We start from the raw sequence: 7482 nt of genomic DNA on the forward strand, positions 1-7482 counted from the left end.
GAATTCCACGAGTGAGACTCTGGAAACAGGCTGCATCCTTCCAGGCAGCTTTCAGATCAAATACCTCAAACGCACTTTTCATGTTTCACGGGCTAATTAAGATATTAATAATTGACACTTCTGAGAGTCGACACAGTCTGGAAACTCTGAAATAGCAAACAGGGCATTCATCTGTTAAGTATTACAGGAACTGACTGAGCTGTTGTAACATCGTAAAAAAAAAAACAATCATATTTACAGCAGTGCTGTTATTGTTAACTAAAACTAATGAAAATTGTTTTCAGTAATTAAAATAAGTTGAAATAAAACAACATAAATATTAAATGAAAAACTAATACTTAAATACTAATTTTTATTTTTACTAAAATTAAAATGAAAACTCGTAACAAAATTACTAAAGCTTAAACTAAAATTAAAATATTTAAATAAAAATATTATTAAATAATATAATAATATATAACAACACTAATATAACACTGCAATAATACTGTATTTATTTTTATAAAATACATTTTCAGTATTAATTTAACATAATATTTTTCTATATTTAAAATATATTTCAGATGTTTAATAGAGTTATGCTTCATTTAAATGTAACATTTTAACTTGGTCTCAGATGTTTCTCCATTTGCTCTCCTTTTATTCTCATTGCTGCCTTGGAGAAACCATTACAATATTAAAGAGCTCTCGTTTGTGTTTTTTGTCTTTCCTTTCCTACAAGTTCATAATGAAGCTCTTTCTCCTCAGCGAAGTATGTGTGAGAACATTTCAAGCTCATTTAAGCTTGTCATTAGAAAGGGACGCTGTGCACACATGGTACTTGCATTTTCTCTCCATGGGGTAAAATAGAATGAGCTACACAAACAAAGTTTGAAGATCATAAAACTCTCTTCCAATGGTTGCCTCTAATTGGAAGGAAACTATGTGTGTATATTCATATTCATTTGTTTGTATTCATCTTGGTGTGGGTCAGAGCTGTCTTGTGTAGAGAATATTAAGAGGATGCCTTTTAAGGCAGTAGATTAAAACAGTGAGGCAATATTAGAACCAGACAAGAGTAAATATCTTTCTAATTTGCCCCCGCAGAAGAGAATTTAACTGGTCAGCTCTAACACACACACACACACACAAACACACACACACACACACACACACACACACACACACACACACACACACACACACACACACACAACACACACACACACACACACACACACACACACACACACACACACACACATTTTTTCTGTCTCACATTGCTGAGAGCTCTATTCTTTTTAGAAGACCACAAAGATGCAGTTCTATCACAGAACTTTGGCACCATATGGCCTGGTGATGCATTTGAACATAACCAATAGTTTTTGTTGTTCCACCCTGAATGATACTCTTTCTCATTCTCTCTTTTTCCTGTTCATTTGTTCAGCAGTTTGTGCACTCAGTTGTGCGCTGAGGGCTTCTGGCTGCTCCCAGAGGAGACGCAGACTCAAGCAACATAATCTGCTGTGATTATGTGTGTGTGTTGGTGTGTATGTGGCTGCTTGTGTAATTGCAATTTCATCAGGACTTCAGGGATGGCCATGGACTGTTCAGCTAACCACAATCGTAAATGTTAACAATAGATAAAGAGAGAAACAAATTAAAGGGGCCATATTACATGGAATCTACTTTTCCTTGATCTTTTGAACTAGTTCACTGTACTGTGGAAAAAAAATGTAATTTTTAGAACTTTCAGAATAACTGAGCGGCAAAAATGGGTCTTTCTGAACTTTGGATATCCTTTGTGCCATCAAATCAATACACATAATCTCTTGACCACTGACATTAACAAGTCAAAGAGGCCTATTTGGTATTCAGTAACTTGTACTTGGACTCCCGAAACTGCCCATAAGCATTAAGGGACCCTCCACCCCCATAATCGGTGGGTTCAATAACACTTTAATACTTAAAATTAATTTTCGTTTGTTATATTAAATTTAGACCTGCTTATGTTATACATCATATTTAATTTTTATGGGTTCTTACAGCGTTGCTCATTGTAACCAATCACACACGATTCTGTTGAACTTAGGAATGCAGTAGCCAATCAGACGCGTTCAGATCAGTCATCGCTGAACCCCTAGAGCAGGGATCCTCAAATCTGGACCTCGAGATCCACTTTCCTGCAGAGTTTAGCTGTACCCCTAATCAAACACACCTGAGCATGCTAATCAATGCCAATCAGTGTCTTTGGGATCATTAGAAAATCACAGGCAGGTGACTTTGATAAGGGTTGGAGCTAAACTCTGCAGCGCATTGGACCTCCAGGGCAAGATTTGAGGAAGGGGGCCCTAGAGTTTTGAAAAAATCGCAAGTTAGACCACTAAAAAGATATTGATGTTATACAACAGTTCAATAAACAAGAAGTTAATAATAAGAGATTTACGTTTTAGACAGCATATTGCCTATTTTTTGCTCTATTTCGCGTCTCTGAAAAACATTACAGTGTTTCGTTCTTGAATGAATCAGCCGTTTTAAAGATTCGGTTCAGTTGCAATGACTCACTTATTGAACTGCTGCCACCTACTGGCGGTTTTAATTTTACATTTTAAAGTACATTTTTAAATGATTTTTAAATCAATTCAAATATCAGCATTCAACATTTTAAGATGACAATATCAAAACATTATTTATGCATTTGTAACTGCAGTTTAAAGCATTCATGCCTTGTATTAAACGTATGTAGGAACCTATTTAGTTCTAGGAACTCCATTTGGAGGAACTAAATTAGCTCCTACTTCAGAGTAGGGTCTAAAACAGTTCTATAGGAAGAACCCTAAGAAGTATAGGAAGAGTTTGTATGGAAGTAGACCGAGACCCACTTATGGGGCTTTTGTCTGCTTGTTTGGTGCGAACACAAAATTCAGATGGCAGCGTTGATGCTTATTTAAATGAACCGCCCTAACAGAGCAATTAGTTTTAATCAAACCAAACCTGCCAAGTGTAAACAGACCCTTGAAAAACATTTTCCCCCCAGTTTTTTCATACTATAAAAATCTAGGTTTTTAACAAATGAAAAAAAAAAAGTAATTTTTTTTTTTTTTTTTTACTCAAAAAACTTAAGTAAATATTTTGTGACCTCTTCAAAAGAATTATGACCCAGTCAAGTATCTGGTAGGAGGACAGAGAAGAGGAGTCAAGTGAGAGTGGAAGCATGCATATGAAGAAACATCTCAATGTCTCTTGATATGCCCACATTCTCCACTTAATATACATTGTGTGGGTGAAAGGTACAAAATACTTCAAAAAAATATTTTCTGGCTCTGTGCATGTATTTATGTGTGTGTGTTATTGTGTCTGCATGTTTTGCTGTCCCTGTATGTGTGTGTTGTTTTCTGAGTTCCTCTTACTTAGAACTGATAAGGGACTGCTGTCTATTCCCTAACTAATTATTATGCAGATTTACTGTGAACATCCAGCTCTCTGTGGATCACAAGGCATATTTGCACATTATAGCAGCGCTGCACACACGCACACACTGCTGTCGGTCCAACAGGCACAAAGATGTTTGAGCTTTTCCCTCAACCGAACTTGCCATCTTTGACATTTGGACTCATGTTGACATTTGGAGCAGGGTTGATAAAGATGCGTCAACAAGAGCCGCAACAGATTCGTTTCAACGTCATCAGAACCCTGACAGTGGAACCAATTGAGTTTAGTTTTCAAAGAATATTCAGCCCTCTTTTCAACTATTTCAGTCCGTTCTCTCTCTCCTTCTCTCGCCCTCTTCAGCTCTTCTCTTTGAAATGCCCTAATCTAAAGCGTGCTTGTGCAAACAACACATTCGGTAATTAAACTGCAAGCGCCTCGTCAAAAGAACCTGTTACAATTAATTATTCATATTATCTGCCATTGTGTTTTAAAGTGCAGCCAAGCAATCAAATTAGTTTTTTCTTTCACTCTTTTATTTATTCTCCTTCCCCCTTCCGCTACATGCTGTCTGATTTGCTGTTTTTTTTTTTTTTTTTAAAGCATGTCCTTCAACAGGCCTTCTTTTAGTACGGAGTAGCTAAATGGCGAAAAACAAGGCATCAGTTATCACACGCTCACAGGCAAATCCTCTCTAAATGCCCTTCTATACTCTGTTAGTGTGTTCATAATCTATTGTATTTACCATGGAACTTGCACTTATTCTGTAGTCCCTTCCGTTATTTGTCTCTCATCCTCTCTCTCTTTTACTTTAAGAGTAATTGTTGCTATAAAATCACTCACAAAGGGGCAGAAGAGATAAAACAAACACCTGACATTGAGTTCGTCCCCTTTGTATCAACTTGATTCATTACAAACAACTGTAAAGTTCTTCTTGTGAAGGTTTAGTTCCAGCAAGACATATTTTGTATGAATTTTCTCAAGGATGATGTCCTCTTCATGGTAGGTTTGATCGCTTTGTCTTGGCATGCAGACTTTTAATAGCAGGTGGAGAAGAAGACATTATGTTCATCAAGTGACCAAAGCTGACAAACCATACTAGAATTTTAAATCAGCTAACCCTTCAGGAAACATATCCAATTATTTGGATATAATTGGTCTTTCCGCTCTCTGATTGTGCATACTTTGCTCTTGTTTAAAATGTACTGTGTAATTTTTCCTCATTAAAAAAGTTTTACACATAAATAAATGAATAGTATCTTTTAAAAGTATATTTTTTAAATGGTGTCCTCTCTCACAGTAGCCTAATAAAAGTGGTTTTATTTTACATGGAACCGCCTGCCTCATTTTAAGATAGCATACAGGCTAACTTGATTCTGATTGTTCAACCATGGTATTCAGCGGTCATGTATTTCCTAATATTTGCAGTCATCCATGAGAATAGTAATCAGTTGTATATATATTTTAAATTAAAGGTGGGGTAGGTGATTTCAGAGAGTCTAGCAATAGCAAGCTAGCTTTGAAAGCATAAGATCCCACCCTCCTTGCAAATCACTCTCCAAAGCCAAGCCTCCTCCAAATGCGCACATGTATGCGCACAGGCAGACCAGAGGCTAACTAGTCACACGATGAGAGACAGCATCAATAATATTACAATAATATGCCTTCCACTCTTGTTTGGTCTGCAGTAGCGTATGAATTGCACTGATGATGTATCATGTTTGTGTAAACAGGGTGCACAGAAGTATGCAAATACTTAGGTTGACAAGCAGGTAGTACAGCCTATTGTAGCCCTCGGACCGAGAGATATGATTGGACAAATATTTTACGGTCCTATGCCTTCCACAGATGATATAAGTACATTTAGACCACTTAACATAATTTTTGATTGCTGTCAGGATGTGAAGAGACTTTTAAGTAGCATAACAATTTTTTTTTTTCAAACCAAATCACCTAGCCTGCCTTTACAGTCATTTGTGTACTAATTAGTAGTAACTGATAGTTGATGGAGACCCAATTTCGAGAGAGGACTATACTTCCCGCAACACTTGAGGTACTTCTGTGTTTCTCATATCAAATCATGGACTCACTTCATCATTTCAAACCAACTTAACTAGCACCATCTTGTATATCAGGGTAAGTTTACAGGACAACAGTGTACTATAAAAACTTAGTTTTTCAAAATTTGCATTTTCAGGCCCCTAAAAAATCAGAGGGCTAAATTATTATCACTGTAATATCGTTGCAGTGTTCACCTGGTTGCTAGGCTGATTTTTACTGTACATTGTCACATACTATTTTGTTTTCTTAGCAGAAACTTTAAGGTCATATGCAGGTGATTTTACAAAATAATATGAGCTCAAATCAATATTTTATGACCCCTTATTTATTTGGTACCATCATTTGTCACAAAATAAACCCTGTCAGAAAATAATTTTTTTCTTTTTTTGTAGCAGTTTTTTTTAAAAGAGAAAACAACCCTGTGAATTCAGTGTACTTCTACCTCTAAGAGCCTTGTTGTTGTTCACGTCAAATTTGATATTGTGTCCCTGACCAAGGTCCATAACTAGAAAGCATTTTACCATGGTAACTGGATGGTGCTAATGTGCACAGGTGGGACCGAGCATCAGAGATGAGCCATCTTTCTCATCTCTACCTCTCTCTCTCTTCCCATAATTTTCATCTCTCACCCAGTGTTCATTCCTCTAGGTCCCCAGTGAGAGCTAGCCTTACATCTCTCACTGTAATGTGCAGGTAACCCAATTCCTCTCTGAAGATGCTTAATTATTTTTGGAGGGGGCAATGGAATGGTAAGTGATACACAGACACATGGGTTGAAAATGGTGGGTGTGTGTAAATCAGTCACATATTCCCTGGTTAATATGTGTGAGGTTACAGCTGCTTTAATTACACTGCCTTTATTTTCTCTCCTCCATTCCCCCGTTGAGCTGTGACTTCCTCATGCTTATTTATGTCTGATTGCATTACAACACTGAACTGTAGACAGACTGATAACAGTGCGCACACACACACAGAATCGGATAACATGGTGGCAAAAGGTCGCTTTTAATGGTAGCTGGGACTAGTGACCAACAAAGAACAAGAAAGAACCTTGTTATTTATAGTCAGCATAAAACTGGATCTGCAACCCATTTTTATTCCATAATGTCGTTACTTTTCTTAATGAAACAGAATATTCAATGAGAAAAAATGTAGGGCGGGACTTGATTTGGTCCTTTGGGAATTGATTAAATCCCAAATATTTACCAAATGTAACCAAGTTACAAAATAAAAATAAAACCGATTGGTGACGTTGAGGTTTGTCTGGTTTAGCATAATGGCACAACTATACTATTTTGGGCAAATAGCATTTTTCTCCGTTGATGTTCATTCAAAAGTGGATTCGGATTAAATATTTTATTTGATTATTTTTGTCAGAAAGACAAAAGAGGCTCTGTTTTTCCCTGGGTTTGCTGCCCTTAGAATCACAGTTCAAGAAAGTTGCTATGTGAAGAGTTTGAGACTACATGCATTTTTGTGGGGCCATCGTTCAGTCAGTGTTTTTTTCTGTACAATGGCAAAAGTCCCATAAGTCCCATAATTCCATAATGGCGCCACCATTAATTGACTCAGCAAGATGCTGCAGAAGTGTCTCCCAAGGAACAGCTCTTTGGTCCCCTACCTACATCCTTCATCTGAAGGGTTTAGGGCATAGGGATGAGAAGGGAATGCAGCATTAATTTACACAAAACAACAGAAAGTTCATTGTGATTCTTAATCATGTTCACATGCAGTATGTAATAGGCATACTGCCGTAGGCAATATATGTGGTTCATTCAGTCAGCAGCTTCCTCCACAATGCTGCTGTAATGAATCTGACGACTACATATATATATGTGTGAAAAGAAAATTAGCCTGTGCATTATTCACCCTCGAGACATCCTAGGTTTATATGACTTTCTTCTTTTAGAAGAATTCAGTCGGAGTTATATTAAAAATTGTCCTGGTTCTAAGTGTTATCATTGCAGTAGGTGAGTGTTTTTGTTCAACAGTCCAAAACACGTCAAATAAAGC

This window comes from Cyprinus carpio, chromosome B3, assembly GCF_018340385.1.
Source record: "Cyprinus carpio isolate SPL01 chromosome B3, ASM1834038v1, whole genome shotgun sequence".
Taxonomy (NCBI): domain Eukaryota; kingdom Metazoa; phylum Chordata; class Actinopteri; order Cypriniformes; family Cyprinidae; genus Cyprinus; species Cyprinus carpio.